We start from the raw sequence: 18,196 nt of genomic DNA, 5'->3' as shown, positions 1-18,196 counted from the left end.
GAGTTCACAGCCTGAAGCTTTCACACCTTACCCACAGGGATGTGCAGTGGAACGTACACGCGTGTCATGCAGATGTGCAATCACGCTTAATCTCGCTAGCCTGTCGCCATCTGCCTTTGTTTTTCTATGCATGGTGGGACATCAAGTCCACTGGGTCACCTATACGCATTTACACGCGTGTCATTTTCTCCAGGTATTCAAAAACTACAGTAGAGTCAAGTTTTAAATGGGAAAAATATAGAAACTCTTTGGTCATTTTTTGAGTGAGATGCTAACGGTCTAATCAGATTCAATGATCTATGCTAAGCTATGCTAAAAGTGCTACCGCCAGACCCAGAGATCGGCTGAATGGACTTGAAAACGGTAAAACTCAACTGTTTAACTCTAGGGGAGTTGGAAAATGAGCCTATTTTTTTTTTTTAAAGTGGAGTGTTCCTTTAATATGTCAGACCATTGACCTTTTTTTAAGTTGACCAAGGTTAGTTCCGATTGCAAAATGTCATGTGGTGCGCACAATTGTAATCGTATTTATGAATGAACAATTAAAGATGTTCATAAAAGATACGTTTACCTTGAAAATAGATTTAAAAACTTTTGTGAGAATGCTTAAGATATGTACATCCACATTTATTCATTGAGTAAAGAAAATGTTATCACTTTTTACTTGACTTTTTACCACGACTTTAATTAAAAGCACTTTTTTAAATAGTGAAAAACTTTTCAAAATCATATGAAACCAACATATTTTCAAAGAGTCCATTTTTAATTTGACACATTTTAAACTTCCAGATGCTCTAAAATTGTCCACTCAAAAAGGATGAATAAAATGTCCTCGGTACCACCAATAGTTAACACAGCAAAAGTGGGAGGAATTCGGCAGAAAGTAGCAAATTATGCTCAATTAGAAGATGAAAGTTTTAGCTTGGCAGGGAGCAGAGCGCGGCTGTTCCTTCCCCCTTTGTATTTAGCTGCATTTGGAGCTGAATTCAGCTTTGTCTCACTCCCGGGCTTCTATTATGCAACTGGGCGTTTCTTGCTGAAGTGTTTGTGTGTGTTCGCCAAAATGAGGTAATGAACAGGTGGTGACGCATTCGCTCTAAAACAATATCAATATATCCTTTCACTGTAAGCCTGCCCTCAACATTACGTTCTCTCTCAGACTCCAGACTCGCCACGGTCAGCCAAAGCTCCAGTTTTGCCGCCGTTTCTACGCCCAGTTGAGGTAAAGGACAGGAGGGCATTCATGATTTAAACCAGCACAGGAAAAGTCTGACAGACTTCTCTGGAAAAATGTTTCCTATTATATTTGTGTGACTTTAACTGTTCTAAGCCAAGATCATAAAAGACGAGTCGTATTTTTAGCCTAAACATTCTGCGTTCCAAAGTGCATTTTTGACACATAAATGTATAGTCGATGAAGTCAAGCTAATCATGTCAATGAAACACTAACAAAAATGGCACTAAATGAGATCCCGCTGTTGTTTTTTACATGTATGCATTTAGCAGACGCTTTTATCCAGGAACAAAAGCAATTCGTCAAAGAGCCAAAAATACTTGTAATATGCCACTGCAAAAAAACCCGTTCTTAGAATTTTTGTCTTGTTTCCAGTCCAAATATCGACACATTTTTAAAACAATGAGTTAAATTACAGAAGATATTATGTCTTGTTTCCATTGGAAAAAAGCTAATTGATCTGCCAATGGGGTAAGAAAAATAATTTGAATTCAAACAGAGACAAGATCCTCTCTGGAGAAGCGTTCAGTCTTTCCACTCGCAAATTCCGCCATGTAAATAGCGAATCCGCCATGGCGCGAACGCAAATGGCTTTTAAAGGGAAAGGGAGATGAGACTCTGGTTGGTTTATTGCACGTTACGCCCAAAACACACCCATGACTCATTAAGAGAATAGGTACAACCCTTTTGGACCATGTGCCTGGCGCGCTGACCGTTTTGTCTGTTGTTAAACTAGCAAAAGTGGATTCGGACATGCCCTAAGTGCACCTGCGCCATGAGCTTCACAGACCAATGCGCTCAGATCGTTAAAATAGGGCCCATAATATCTTATGGCATTTTACTACTTTTAATACATTCACTGGAATAGTGTTGACATTTTTACCACCAGGACGGTTGAGAACTCCGAGAACTAAAAGTTCCCCTAGGAACATTTTCCTGGTTGCATTCGCACTGCCAGGAGTAACTCTGAAGTGACGTAAGCCGAGCTTGTTGTTATGGCCTGTTTTTTTTTTGAGCTGAGAATGCGAGAGTTCATTTCTGGAGTAAATATATAGGCTATAATCTGTGTGTGTACACTGCTTTTTTTAAATGGCGGGTGTCTGTGTTTCGCGTGCGTTCGGCCAATCAACGTCACCGGTAGTTCCTATAGTGCTGGGTTAGACCCTACTCTGAAGTATTAGCTAATTTAGTTCCCCCAAAAGGCGTTCCTAGAACTAAAATTTTTCCTAGTTCCTGTGGTGCGAATACGCCAAAAAGTTCTAGGAACTATGAAAATGTTCCTCCGGTGCGAAAGTATCTTAAGCCGGCCAGATTCAAACTTGCGTTTTCCATATAAGCACCAAGGCTCAACATTTGTACTTTTAGTTATTACATATAAATTTAGAAACAAGAAATTCAAATGATGCCTAAAATTGCGCAGCCTATCATGGAAATGTGATCCGACTCCAAATTTTTGCACGGTAGATAAAATGGGCAAGCAAAATCCCACAACTTGCATTTGACCCAAGTCATATCTAGAGACCAGAATATTATAGACTTTGAGATGGGGCTGTTTTTGGGTCTGATTTGGGCCAGTAGAAAACACCTAGAAACCATCCAGAACACCTTAGCAACCACAAAGCATTACCCCTGAAACCACTCATTTACTCGAACAAATAACACATTTTATGTGAGGAATAGTGATCAAGCAACACAATGTGAACATTGAAACCCTAGTCATAATAGACGTACCGTAAAACAAACCTTGAATCGGTTTAGAAGGTTAACAACTAAAACATTGTCATGTAGCAACTTGACTTCCTGTGTCGATGTATCCCGTGTCCATTATCGTCCCAGGGCAGTACAGGGATCAATGTTTCTATTGAAAAAGAGCCACTGTTGCCATTAGTATGAGGTAAGCTCTCGAGGGACGATCTTGGTGCTCTGTTATTTTCAACAAACGCACACACACACTCAACTCTTTCTCTCGCTGTATGTCTTTCTGATTAGAGCATGGCTCTATTTTTAGTTCAGGCTCCTGTGGTCATCACATCTGGCGCCAGTCGCCTACTTGAACAGGCACACATACACACGCCACAGATTCGCAAAGGTCAAAAAGATGACCTTTCAGTCTCCACCCTGTACCCTCGACATGCACATACACCACTTTGCGGTATGAAGAAATGAGTAGCATTTGTCCTACATATGGCCCACTGTAAACTTGGCTTTTAGTTTCTCTGTGCTCTCATAGACCTCAAATTATATGTGTTATGTCAATTCTGAGAAACACGCTGAAGAAATGAAGAAATGTCAGCGGGCCGACCAGTGCCAAATACTTTCAGCATGACATGAACTACTTCTCCTCTGCTCTCTGCTACCGTCTCCCTCTTTTTCACTCTTTTCTCCTTCGGATTACCCACACCCACTTTTCTTTTCTGGATTCTACCTATCATTCACATTTGCCTCAAACAAATAAAAACCTTCATTGCATCTAATTAAACAGAGGAAAACTTTTCCACTGTATGTCCAACTTGCAGAACCAGAGGGACACATTTAACACTTTTGCAGCATTTTATTTTCCACCTTTTACGCTTTTAGTGATGCTTTCTTGCATTAAAACGAGCATAATACAATTTTCCACCCTCTCTCAAATTAAAAAGGCTGTTTTTGCTACTGTACCTTAAAGATTTCTATATGGAAATGACTTGTTATAATTGGCTAACCTCCAAGCGCCAGCATATTTCATTCAGGACAGGCCAAGTGAAATTCTTGTTACTCAAAGGGTAGAGAATGGCGCTTGTAACGGCAATTATTATTATATTTTTTTCAAAGTTGGAATTATATTGGAGTATATTTTACAAGAAAAATTTTTTCATTTTTTAAAGGCACAATGTGTAAGATTTTTAGATGAAAATATCCAAAAACTACTAGAACAATGTTATATTTTTTGTTGACCTGTGTACTTGCATTATCCCAAATGCTTCCAACAATGTTTAAATCCAGAGAAATAATCAATTTTAAGCAGGACACGAACCGTAGTATTGCATTGCCTGTCAATGACGTTGTATCCGCGTTACCCTTGATTTCCGTAGAATCCAGGGAAACACCAAATATAGTATGTATTTTATTATTTATAATTTTTTTATTATTATTTAATAATCGTTGTTGTACAGCTCAACACGGTAATTGTTTGAATCTCTTGTGTTCTTGATTCACCGCGAGTAACGTTTTTACCATTCCTCAGAGACAACGCAATTTTGTCAAGTGGCTAATATAGCATAATCAGAGAGAGCTTTCTCCATCATATAATATATTTTAAAATGAATTGCATGTCATTTAGCAACAGTCATTTACTCATCCTGTTTTTATTAATGATATTCTAATATTTATCTAGATTACTGCAAAGTGCAACAAAGTCTCTCATAGCAGCCACCGAGCGAACGCACAGAGTAACATTATAACACAACTTTCAACACATTCAAATGTATTCCCAGGGAATCCAAGAACTGATCAATATATATATATATATATATATATATATATATATATATATATATATATATATATATATATATATATATATATATATATATATATATATATATATATATATATATATATATATATATATATATATATATATATATCTTGAATGCATTGCAAGTCACTTTGGAAAAAGCATCTGCCAAATGCATACAGTCAAACCAAAAACTATTCACATCAGGTATAATTTTTTACTAGTGAGAGCAGGACACTATAGTTCATTTATGTAAGTGAGGATAGCAAAATAAAGTAAACTGTGACATATTATACCCCAAAATGATTCAGACACTTTGACCTGACCATGTCTTGCTCAAGTTTTTTTATTTAATTGCTAATGCGACCTATCACTAGCCTGGCTCCGCCCTCCTACGTACTTCCGCTCAATTTTCATTTTCCTTCAGTACTACGTCTGGGACTGCGGTGTATGTTTAGGTTTTCCCCCGAACAATTTTTTACCGGTCCAATCAGCGAACAGAGGGAGTGGCTGAGAGCGATGACGTTGATGTCGTGCGCTAGTTTGAGTTGTAGTTCAGTAATGGCGGCGGTGAAAGATGCGAGTGTGTGGCAGCGCTGACGAATGTCCAGAAGTTAAGAGTGTGGCGAGGTGGACGAGCGAGCGAGAGCGGTGTGCGTGATTGAGACACACCGGTCTCGAGTCCTCTCATGAGGGAGCACGGAGGCATATAAGGACGAGCGACACCGGTGAAGGACGAGAGAGGACTAGGCCTGGATTTTAAGTTGGGTTTTGTTATGTTTGTGCGCGGCAGTCGTCCGTGAGGGGCTGCCGCTTTTACTTTCATTTTGTGTTTATTATTTGATTAAAAGTTGTTAAACGTTCGCCGGTTCCCGCCTCCTTCTTCCCTGAACAAACGAACTCCCGTTACACGGAGCAAGAACAAACACTGCTGATGTTGTGGTCCGGGAAAAGTCTTTTCCAGCTCGCTCCGTTAGTGGTGAAGGAGTTGCTGAAGCCGTCCGTCTCCCACCACCCGCGAGAAAAACCCAGGCTGAATTATCGACTTTTGACAAACACCAAGGTCGTGTGGTAATGTAATTGCTCTCCGAATCCACATCTCTGAGTTTTCAAGAATATATCACTTCAAAACTCACTGTTTATATCCTTTATAGACCCTCTCAGAGCACTGTACGGTTGCGTGAGCTGTAATTTGCATTTCTAGACTTGTATTTCTTTAAATACTGGCAAGTGTTTACAAGAGCAAAATATTTCACCACCGCTCAAAAAATAAAATAAAAGCACGTAAACATTTGAATTGGGCTGTATTTATTCTTATCATACTAAGCATATGACATTTTATTGACAGCATACAATCATGTTATTGATTGCACGATATGCACCACGAGAGCAGCGCGTTCTGATCACAAAACTCTCCTCCACCGTGAATAAATAACAATCCGAATGCACGAGGTTTTATCACTGACACTGAGGTGGTGTGCTCAGTTAACGTGAGAATCAAAGGCGAACGGCGCGTGACATACGTCACGACCAAACGTTAGTGATTGGTTAGGCAGATCCAGAGTGACTCTTGGCAGATCCAATAGTTTTAAACTTCAACAGAGAACCCGCCTTCAAGGAAGTAAACGCTTGTCAATGGAGAGTGGCCAGACTCTATGTACAAATGAAATGTACGAGAGTCTGGTAAAACCAGGCTAACCTATCACACCACAGACTGAACAAAATGAAGCATTCATTGGTCATTGGTTGACCTAAATTGGTATTATCCAATTGTGTATTTAAATTTAACAGCTGATTGGTTGATTGTAATCCATTACATACCTTTCTATCAAAGTTATCTGACATTATCAAGATGTATTTGTTCTGACGCAGAATTTTTGTCATATTTTATTACCATTTTCTAAACTATAGCGAATAAACTTTGATAATGTGAGAAAATTGTCTGAATACATTTTGGTTTGACTGTACATTTACGTTAATGAACTTTTAAAATGTCATGACAATTGCTGGGGATTTTTGCTGCTTAGTTTCAGTAAATGTTCTGGATGTTAAAATAAGCTACATTTTGAAAGTGTTATAGATTTTTCACATTTCAGAAGTGTTGTTTGTTGTGTAAAACTCACTATCACAATGCTAGGGCTTTCTGGATGTTGCCAGAACGTTGCTATTCCAAGTCGTTTTAGTCCTAGGGTGTTGAATTGCTCCGACGGTAGGAAAATTCCCTATTTCTTAATTTACGTACAGGTCAGAGAGGATTGTCTTTAGTTATTTTTCTTATATGTGACTTATATATAGACCACAAAACCAGCCATAAGGTATTTTTTTTTTATAATTGGATAGGACAATAATTGGCAGAGATACAACTATTTGAAGATCTGGAAGATCTGAGGGTGCAAAAAAAATCGAAATATTGAGAAAATCGCCTTTAAAGCTGTCCAACAATAATTTTTTTATATATTTATGGTAGGAAATTTACAAAATATCTTCATGGAACATGTTCTTACTTAATATCCTAATGATTTTTGGCATAAAAGAAAAAATCCATAATTTTGACCCATACAACCCATATTGTTGGCTATTGTCACAAATATACCTGTGCGACTTATGACTGGTTTTGTGCTCCAGGGTCACAAATAACTAATTGTTCTTGTTCTAAATAAGCATGTTCTATCAACACTTCCATTTGTAATATCGTCCAAAAGTTCCAAAGGTCTTGGTGCCTCTTGAAGAATGCAATGAATTCCAGGAAAAGTTTGCAGAACACAGGACATACACACATACACAAACAAGTGACGCAACCCAGCACTCATTTCCTGATAGAGGCCCAAAGTCCTTCCATTCCATCCTCAGCTAAATTTGGATTTCCAGCGGAGCTTGAAGCCCCTGTGTAAAGAATGTGGGCTTTGTCATAATTCCTCTGTCTTATTGGAAGCATTAAAACTCCCTTCTCATTTATCTCTCTTTCTCTCAGGCTCTCTCTCTCCTTTTCCCCCCTTTCCTTCCCACTCTCACGAAGCACATCCTCCCAGTTGTGTAACCCTCTCTGGAGACCTCTATCCTGGTTTACATGTGGCCCAATGACATCATGGTTCTCCATAGGGGGGTCTAGATTGCTTTCTTTCTGTCTTTTAAGGGGGAAGGGTGGGTCCATCCATATTAATAGTTCAACCCTAGTTTCTCAATCACCCCTTCTTCTCTAGTATGGAAAAATTGGGAATAGTTGATGGATGAAATTTGGTAAAATATAATATGGAGATGTGGTTTAAAGCATGTTCACCCATCTATGAGGACCATCAGTGCTCATGTTAAAGGCACAGTTCACCCCCCAAAATTAAATTCTTCATTTTGCAGGTCTCAATTATAAGCTTGCAGATATGCAAGTTTGATGCCTGACCCTAACTGTTCTCCATTGTATGTCTTCGCTTTCTTTTCATATTTGAACTTCTGACATTACAACATTATATTTAAGCTTGGGAAAAGGAAGGAGTGCAACAGTTGGTCAATCATGTTCTCTGGAGGCCTTGTATTTTTCACATGTCACAGTGACATAAGAAGAACAAATTTCTTGCTTAATACAATCAGTTTCATAATCCGACTATATGAATCACACAAGATGGTTTTAAGCGTTTGGCTGTGAACACATCCTTGCGAAACATCTGAAAATTTTAAATCTGGTGTAACTGGCCCCCCGAAAGAGTGTTAAAACCAGTTAAAACCGGGTCCTCCTTCGGCTGTCGGTAACATAGCTGAAACATGGCAGACCTTGATTAATGAACTTGACCTTTGACCTGTACACTGGGTTTCAGCCCAGTACTGAGTGACGGCATCCTGTTGAGCCCTTGCACTTGGAAGCCTTGAGTCTTTTCTGAACTGAGCGAGATCTGGTTCATAGTCTTTTTAACATTAATGGTGCTTAACGGGGTTGGCACTGTTAAATGAAAACTGATACTAGAGTCAGGCAATGCTGAATGTTTTATCACTTCATAGCTCAGCTTGTTTTAGGAGATTTGGGGGTATTGATAGAAACATTGAGTCACAGCAGTATCAGCAACCACAGGCTGTATCCTCTTGTAAGAGGATGTGTACCATTACAATAAAACTAGTGGTGTGTCCCATTTCGCAAACTTGTTTCCCAAATGTCATTTTGTAGTAAAAGTTGTGTGAATAAAGTTCACACACTGAAAAACAAGCAAGTGCTCTTCTCAAATGATGTAATGATGCATCCAAGTTCGTATTTACTGAACGTGTTGGGAAATGCGTTCAAATAATTTGTTAGAATCCAGAAACTTGAAAATACTGTTTCCCCACTAGTAATTAAGATCGTAAATACGATCTTTCCAACTTAAAGGAACACTTTCCAACTCCCCTAGAGGTAAACAATTGAGATTTACCATTTTCGAATCCATTCAGCCGATCCCCGGATCTGGCGGTAACACTTTTAGCATAGCTTAGCATAGATCATTGAATCTGATTAGACCATTAGCATCTAGTTCAAAAATGACTAAAGACTTTCTATATTTTTCCTATTTAAAACTTGACTCTTCTGTAGTTACTAGGGATGCACCGGTTGACCGGCCAAAAACCGGAACCGGACGGTTATTGCTTCTAGCGCGTGATCGGCAACCGGCCGGTTTCTTTGTATTTTTCTGCCGATTTATCCGGAAGTGCGCCCGCGTGCACATACGCCAATATTGCAATCATTCGCGAACATGTCACTTGTGTGTTACAAACGGAACCTGGATAACTGAGGGAAGAGACGAGATCCGCTGAAGGGAATGAAGACAAGAGCCGCTTTCCTGCGCGAGCTGAAGTTGCGCGAGCTCCGCACAAGTGCAGATAGTGAGCGTTTGTTCAGCTCAACTTCTCACATGTTGGATCGGATGAGAACGAAACAGACTAACTTGTGAAAAAGCCGAAATGCTTCTTTTTGTAGCCTAAAGAAGAACATGCATGCACTTTAGAAATGAAATACTATCAGTTCTGTAGCCTATAGGATGATCATTTATATTTGGTAACACTTTAGAATAATGGTCATTAGTTAACATTAGTTAACTACATTAGTTAACATTAACTAATAATGAACTGCACTTATGAAGCGTTTATTAATCTTTGTTAATGTTAATTTCAACATTTACTAATGAGAGATAACTGCATTATTAAAATCTTGTTAACATTAGTTAATACAGTGTGAACTAACATGAACAAACCATGAACAGCTGTATTTATATTAACTAACGTTAACAAAGATGAACAAATACAGTAACAAATGTACTGCTCATGGTTAGTTCATGTTAGTTAATACATTAACTAATGTTAACTAATGACCATTATTCTAAAGTATAGGGGCGGCAGTGGCTCAGTGGTTCATGTAGGTTGTCTACAAACCGGAAGGTTGGTGGTTCGATCCCCGGTTCCACCTGACCAAGTGTCGAGGTGTCCATGAGCAAGACACCTAACCCCAGCTGCTCCCGACGAGCTGGATGGCGCCTTGCATGGCTGACACCGCCGTCGGTGTATGAATGAGTGTGTGAATGGGTGAATGTGAGGCAAAAATGTAAAGCGCTTTGGATGGCCGTAGGTCTGTTAAAAGCGCTATATAAATGCAGTCCATTTACCATTTACCAAAGTGTTACCTTTTATTTTACCTTAAAATTACATTGACTTAATTTGATTTAAAAAGCACCTGCTGTAGCATCTTATTTTTTTTCGTTGCACTAAACATTATTTGATTTTACATTTTGGAACAATATACTTTGGTTTTATTGAATTTCACTGGTAAATACTTTTTTTCTTTACACTGAATTTAAAAACAAATGCTGATTTAAGTAACATCTTTGTTTGGATTGCAGAATATGCAGTTTTTCAGCCTTTTCATTTCCAATTCAATTTCCTGTTAATTTCAGATTGCGGACTTGTTTTCATTAGCCAAAAGCCAATTTAGCCTGTTAAATACCAAATAAACATCTTGTTCATGTATACTTTCATTACTTTATTGTGTAAAAAAAAAAAATCGGAAATCGGTATCGGAATCGGCCAGTTTTCTTGAAAAAAATCGGAATCGGCCATATAAAATCATGATCGGTGCATCACTAGTAGTTACATCGTGTATTAAGACAGACGGAAAATGAAAAGTTGTGATTTTCTAGGCAAATATGTCTAGGAACTATTCTCTTATTCTGTAATAATCAAGGAACTTTGCTGCCGTACCATGGGTGCAGCGGCACAATGATATTACACAGCGCCTGAAAATAGGCTAACTTCCGTCAACATAACCAACGTGACAACCTGCTTGCACAGAAAGCGTGCTGGGGACTATTTTTGCACCGCTGCACCCATGGTACGGCATCAAAGTTCCTTGATTATTACAGAGGAATGACAGTAGTTCCTAGCCATATGCTAAGCTATGCTAAAAGTTCTACCGCCAGATCCGTAGATTCGAAAACGGTAAAACTCAACTGTTTAACTCTAGGGGAGTTGGGAAATGAGCCTATTTTCAAAAAAAAGTGGAGTGTTCCTTTAAAAGCACCATATTTCAATGGAAAAATCATTTGTGGAATATATTGGACTTTTTTCAATCAATGGTTGCAGCTTTCTCTAAATAGCAGGAGGGTCTAAACATGCTAGCAGCAACACATCCGTTACTTTTGAAATGTCATTTTGTTCAAATGGAAAACAGCAAATCTGTGTAGTAAAAAAGTAAAGTTTTCCAATTTGAGGCAACAACATTCTTCTAAAATTCAGATGTTTGATGGCAGAGTATACATGGTGCCAGATTTAACTGCTTGCACCAACACAGACCCTCTTTTGACTTTAAAAAACTACTGTCAAGGATTTACTAATGACTAGCAGTGAAAAATGAGTGCTGAAAGGGCGTGGACAGGGTTATTTTTGCGGCTGAACATATGCATTTGTAGGAGTTTCCCTTTCAGACGGAACATTTATGGGAGGAGAGTATTTAAATGAATCACGCAAGGTGATTTACTAAGGTTTCCGCTAGTCAATTTCCTGGCATTTGCGGCATTATTTACTGACTAAAAAAAGCAGGTCTTAAACCAGACGCTAATTTGCACTGCTCTTGGTAGATTGTGTTGGTCATAATGGAAATGGTCCGGCTGCGTCTGTGTTCTTTCATTTACAGGTCGTCGATAGATCACGCGCTGAACTTTCCACTCACATCAGCGTTTTTTTTGGGGAATTGAGCTCTCACACTAATTTTCCCTGTTTAGTAAATCTGGCCCGTAGTGTTATGCCTGGCACATTGTACGAGTTTGGGCTGTCCCAAACGAAAGATAACCAATCGTGGCGATCTCTGTGGTCATGGCTCCTAGAGAGTGGTGCTATACTATACAGTGAGAGAGGTTCAAAGACGGCCGTTGTCACGGTCTTGCAACCAAAAATAGCCTGCAAAAATTTGCTGACAATATCAGAAATTTAGCATGATCATCTCACAATGTGTTTGCCGCTACGTCTACTGACTAGCCAACAAAAATGCGACATGAAATGGCGTATTGATCAACCGAGACATGGCGCTAAAACTTAAACCTACTTACCTCAAGCTTCATTTGCAAAATTGCCATGCCAAGTTGGCCTCTTTTCCCTAGCAATGACCGCATCCATAGTCTCCGCTTTCGCTTCCTCCTTATTTTTCTCACAAAGAAACCACAATTGCCAAAGAGCGATTCATCTTGCTCTCTGTGTTTACCACTAGCACATGCTGATGTTTCATTCTTCCATACTAACGTGCATCGCAGCCAAAGATTCAATAGGAGTCATTATCATACAGTCTACATACATGTCGTTCCCAAGTAAATTAGATCCTTGTCATAGTGAGATTTGTAATGATCTTATAGTATTGCAGAAATTACACTGTGACAGGCATTAGCCATATTTAGTGAAGTTTGGTGTAGTGAAGAAGTTTGAAGAGGAAATTTTGATTTACAGTTCAGGAACAGTCACCCTCAAGCAATCTGGGAAGTGTGTTTCTCAAGAACACAATGGTGATCGTTTATGGGTTCAAATCCACAACTTTTTTTTTTGTTTCTTGACCTCATCTCAGTTATACTATTCCCTTAAAGAATTAGTTCACTTCAAAATGAAAATTTCCTGATAACTTACTCACCCCCATCTCATCCAAGATGTTCATGTCTTCAAAGAAAATATGTTTTTTGAGGAAAACATCTTCACATAATGGTTTTCAATTGTAACCAAAATGTTGAAGGTCCAAATCAATGCACTTTCAAAGCGCTTTGAAGGGCTTCAGAGACTCTGCACGATCCCAGACGAGGAATGGGGTCTTATCTAGCGAAATTATCTGTCATTTAAAAAGTTTTTTTACAAATGAATATACTTTTTAACCTAAATTGCTCATCTTGCGCTGCTCTACGGCCGCCAGTGATTGCGCAATCATGTTGAGACGTCACACTAGACGTAGGCGAAAGTACCGTCCTAACCAAACGTGCGAGGACTAATACAAATGCCCTTTACCAAAAAACACTCCATCTTCAACTTCAAAATCGTCTGACATCATTGTTTAACCTTTTTTTTGGTTAAAGGGTGTATGTATTAGTCTTTGCATGTGCACTTTGTAAATACTGGGGCGGTACTTCCATCTACGTCTAGCGTGACGTTTTCGACTGACGGCCGTTGAGCAGCGCAAGATGAGCAATTTAGGTTAAAAAGTATAATCTTTTCTTTCTTTTTTAAATGACCGATCGTTTCGCTAGATAAGACCCTATTCCTCGTCTGGGATCACGCAGAGCCTCTGAAGCCCTTCAAAGTGCTTTGAAATTGCATTGATTTGGACTTTCAACATTTTGGTTGCAATTGAAAACCATTATGTGAAGAAAAATCCTGGAATGTTTTCCTCGAAAAAAGTAATTTCTTTTCGACTGAAGAAAGAAAGACATCAACATCTTGGATGAGATGGGGGTGAGTAAAATATAAGGACATTTTCATTTTGAAGTGAACTAATCCTTTAAGGCCTGTTCACACCGGGACGATTTTCGTGCGCATTTATCTCCTACGTTTAACGCCTCGTGACTAAACAAAGGGCGCCAATGTGAGTGTGCACACCGGCGCGAAGAAAAAAAAAACGCCTTGGTTATCTTTTTTGTTTTGACGCGGCGCGTTAAAAACTGGCCGACCAATGAGATCGTTGCTTTAGTTCACGTGCCTGGAGCTGCTGAAGTTACAGTAAAACACGACTTGGTGGCGCTCAAGCACAAAATGGTCTTGCCGAGCACACATTGATACGACAAAGAGGAAGTAAGTAGACAAAGAAGAAGATGAGCTGCTAATGCTGCTTGTCAGGTAGAAAAAAGTGTTTGAATGGTTTTGGCAAGCACGCAAGTCTCTCTTCTTCTTCTGTGTGACAAGCGAGTGTCAGAAGTGGCGCAGCACCACCTTGTGTACCGGGAGCGCCATATACTGAATTTGCACGTTCACTCGGCAAATCGGCAGTGAAAATCGCTTGGGTGTGAACACAAAGACCCCCCGAAAAACGTCTCAAAAAACGCTGGCGATAAGCACGCACGAAAATCGTCCCGGTGTGCACAGGCCTTTAGTTAGCCTGTTAAATGTGTCATGTGTGGGAACTCCTACGTCTGGAAATGTTGTGGGCTGCTGTTCAACGGCTGGGATATGTCCGAGTTGACACCTACAATTAAAGTAACACGTTTGTTGCGGCACATGTTCCAGATTAAAGCACGTCAACAGGTGGGTCCAACAAAGAAGGCTGGTGATTAAATGATATGTATAGAGTAGTACACCACAGCAATAAAGACATTGCAATACGGCGTGTATCTGCTCTGTTTCAGTAAAATGATATAGCTACGCATGCGTAGCATGTAATGTCAGCGTGTCGTGTTTCTTTCTTTCCATGACTTCATCATGACTTCACTTATGGCTTGTGTACACAAGACATCTAGAAGCGTAATCATGCAGTGAGAATTCTAGCTCCTTCGCCCCATACCGTGAGCGCAAATGAGAGATGCCCCATTGGGATCCATTTATGTCATATGTATATCAAACTCCAGCTAAATTTCACGCTGTTTTATAACAGACTGGGGGATTTAGACACACTTAGACTGATGCACACATGTGAGTGTCGAGTGATTGAAGCTGGCGTTGCGCTCGGCTGAAGACTACCTCACACCTCAGGCATGACAGCTGGGCCCCGTAAGCATTACATCATGGACTGATGTATCCGCGTATCACATGTCACTGGTGCTCTGACAACAAGCGCTATCAGCGATAACCCCTTTTCCTACTCACACACACATTCACACAAACTCCTCTTGCACACACACACACACACACACACACACACCATACTCTGTTAAAGTCCAAAAGCTTTAGATTCAATATATTGTGGCAACACTCCTGTTAAAGTCCAAAGCTTTAGATTCAATATATTGTGGCAACACTCCATAAGCCACACATACAGGCAAGCGGAGTTGCAGCCAAACTGCATGAATGACGTAGCTCTTCTGCTTCACATGATAGATCACCCTGCAGTGTAATGTTGTATTCTGATACAAATGCTCCCTACTGCACCTTTACAAGCATCATACTCACCCATAGAGATGCACATGCATGTTGTTCAAGAAACTACAGTTAACATTCGTACAGTTGTGAATGCTGCAGTCAAACCAGAAATAACCAGCAAAAACCAGCCTGGATCTGGACGTTCATTACGCTCCAAGCTGGTCTTTTCAGCAGGGATCTTACTAAACCAAATATGACATGCAATAATGCACTAGAACAGCCATTGCATTTACTTCCTGCAATGCTGTCACTGCTACCAGCATGAAATCAAAATCCCAATGTTTATTATAAACGATTTATCCAACTTCATGTGCCCTCATAATCTCACATGAGATCCCAGCAATAGCACACAACAACAGTTCCATGATCCAATCAATTCCCGATAAAATCAAGTCCTGCCCTACATTTATTCTTGTTTGAGAAGCTACTTCACTAGGATATACACTCACCTAAAGGATTATCAGGAACACCATACTAATACTGTATTTGACCCCCTTTCGCCTTCAGAACTGCCTTAATTCTATGTGGCATTGATTCAACAAGGAGCTGAAAGCATTCTTTAGAAATGTTGGCCATTTTAGTACAGTGAACTCATTGTCATGTTCAAGAAACCAATTTGAAATGATTCGAGCTTTGTGACATGGTGCATTATCCTGCTGGAAGTAGCCATCAGAGGATGGGTACATGGTGGTCATAAAGGGATGGACATGGTCAGAAACAATGCTCAGGTAGGCCGTGGCAATTAAACGATGCCCAATTGGCACTAAGGGGCCTAAAGTGTGCCAAGAAAACATCCCCCACACCATTACACCACCACCACCAGCCTGCACAGTGGTAACAAGGCATGATGGATCGATGTTCTCATTTACGCCAAATTCTGACTCTGCAGAAATGGAGACTCATCAGACCAGGCAACATTTTTCCAGTCTTCAGCTGTCCAATTTTGGTGAGCTCGTGCAAATTGTAGCCTCTTTTTCCTATTTGTGGTGGAGATAAGTGGTACCCGGTGGGGTCTTCTGCTGTTGTAGCCCATCCGCCTCAAGGTTGTGCGTGTTGTGGCTTGACCAGGACCACACCGCTAAATGCATTGAAGCAACTGCCATGTGATTGGTTGATTAGATAATTGCATTAATGAGAAATTGAACAGGTGTTCCTAATAATCCTTTAGGTGAGTGTATGTCACAATAGGGGAGAAAAGACTATTGCAACTTACATTTATCTTAACTTTAACACGTTTTAGGCAGGTGCCATCTTGCAGCACTTGGATAGTTGTGTTAGACTTTAAAGGTAGGATAGACAATTTTCGCCGAGGCTAGCAATAGCGAGCTAGCTTTGAAAGCATAAGATCCCACCCTCCAAAGCCACACCTCCTTCAGAACACATGAGAGACGGCGTTAAACTACCTCATGTCTCAAAGCATTACAATAATAATGAACATGAAAAACTTAAAGAACTCTGACTGCTGCAGATTAATTTCGGTGTTGATCGTGTTGCCATTGAAACGCATAAATTCGAGTCACAAACCGCTCCGAGTATAACGTCACAGGTTTCCGTCTCTTCCAAATTGCAGTAGTTATGGCGTGAAGGCAGCATAAGCTGGATGTTTTGGTTCAGGAGGAACTGTAAAAAGCGGCTGATGTTTCGGTTGCAGTGCTCATAACTGACGGCTGTCTAACTCTGCATAGCATGAAATCACTGAGCGAGCAGGTGCGCGGAGGAATGGAAATGCATTGACAGGCAGGGAGGACATCGTATCATTGCATTCGGACTGATTGGACAAACATTTTATGATCCTAGGCCTTCCACAGATGATAAATACATTTAGACACTTAAAGGGATAGTTCACCCAAAAATTCAAATTACCCCATGATTTACTCACCCTCAAGCCATCCTAGGTGTATATGACATTCTTCTTTCAGACGAATACAATTGGAGTTATATTAATAAATGTCCTGGCTCATCCAAGCTTTAGTGAATGGAAGCCCAAAATTTGAAGATCAAAAAAGTGTATCCATCCATTATAAAAGTACTCCACACGGCTCCGGGGGGGTTATAAAGGCCTTCTGAAGCTAATCGATGGGTTTTTGTAAGAAAATATCCATATTTAACACGTTATAAAGTAAAATATCTAGCTTCCGGCGGACCGCCTTCCGCATACAACTTACACAGAAAGTGTAATGCCTCCTGCAGTTCAAAATGCTTACGCTACAGCCGACGTCATATGTCGCGCCAGTTATGCTTTTTCTGTAAGTTGAACACGGAAGACGGTCTGCTGGAAGCTAGATATTTGACTTTATAATGTGTTAAATATGGATATTTTTCTTACAAAAACCCATCGATTAGCTTCATAGGGCCTTTATTAACCCCATGGAGCCCTGTGGAGTACTTTTATAATGGATGGATGCACTTCTGGTCTTGAAAAATTTTAGGCTGCCATTCACTGCCATTATAAAGCTTGGAAGTATAACTCCGATTGTATTTCTCAGAAAGAAGAAAATCATATACACCTAGGATGGCTTGGGGGTGAGTAAATCATGGAGTAATTTTCATTTTTGGGTGAACTATCCCTTTAACTTAGTAATTGCTATCATGACGTGAAGAGACTTTCAACAGGCATGACACAAAGTGTTTCTGGAACTAATTGACCTTTTAGATTTTTATCTCAGAAATAAAACTACATTTACACATTTCTCAGATGCATTTATCTAATGCGACTCTAATGGGGCATTAAAGATGCAAAATTCAGATTTTTGGAAGACATATTGAAAATCTATAAACATAATTTTATATGCACATAATATACATATAATTTTAGTTTCCCCCCCTAGATTCATTGATTTATAGAACATTTTCAGATTTGCACAATGCAATGCATTTTATATTATAGTAAATGTGATGCATTTAGGGAGTGTGAAGAGAGA

General features: G+C 39.7%; 1 protein-coding gene across 3 annotated transcripts in view; it reads left to right on the top strand.

Annotated features, from left to right (window-relative positions):
* The window catches only part of dusp8a (dual specificity phosphatase 8a), a 67,342-nt gene that overhangs the window by 40,578 nt on the left and 8,568 nt on the right, over positions 1 to 18,196 (top strand). The window lies entirely within an intron of this gene.

This window comes from Gobio gobio, assembly GCF_949357685.1.
Source record: "Gobio gobio genome assembly, chromosome: 25".
Classification (NCBI taxonomy): Eukaryota; Metazoa; Chordata; class Actinopteri; order Cypriniformes; family Gobionidae; genus Gobio; species Gobio gobio.
The sequence above is the reverse complement of the archived record's forward strand: the minus strand, read 5'-3'. Positions and strand labels throughout refer to the sequence as shown.